The sequence below is a fragment of the Gekko japonicus genome, unplaced genomic scaffold (assembly GCF_001447785.1).
Source record: "Gekko japonicus isolate JY-2015 unplaced genomic scaffold, Gekko_japonicus_V1.1 scaffold2817, whole genome shotgun sequence".
NCBI classification, from domain to species: Eukaryota; Metazoa; Chordata; class Lepidosauria; order Squamata; family Gekkonidae; genus Gekko; species Gekko japonicus.
The window spans coordinates 214,785-215,227 of NW_015177101.1; positions in this window are offsets into that span (position 1 = coordinate 214,785).

A 443-nucleotide genomic window follows, 5' to 3' on the forward strand; every position below is an offset into this window, starting at 1 on the left:
GGGGGGGGGACGTGCAGATCTGCCCTCACAGAGGAGGGAAAGCTTGTACTTGAAAGCGGGCAGGCGGGGGGCTCTGCAACTTACCTGGCTGCTTCTTGCACCTCGTGGCCTGACTGAGGGCTGCTGGGAGCAGGGGGTGGGGCTTATTGCACGTGCCGGGCCCCTGGGCTCCTTACTGCCGGAACTCCGCTCATGTGCGCTCCCAAAGGAAATGACCCCTGATTCTGACACTTCCCGTTATGGGGCAGAGAAAAGTGGTATGCTGCACATTTAGGCTCCATCCTCTCTCCTAGTGACTGAAGTCATCGTGCCCGGACGAAAAACCTGCCCATGTTGAAAACTGTAAGCGCTAAAGTGTCGGCTTTTGTCCCACAGAGTGGGGACAAATGGAGGAACTTGTGACATCTTGTGATATCTTAAAGCTGTCTATGCCTGTGGCCATC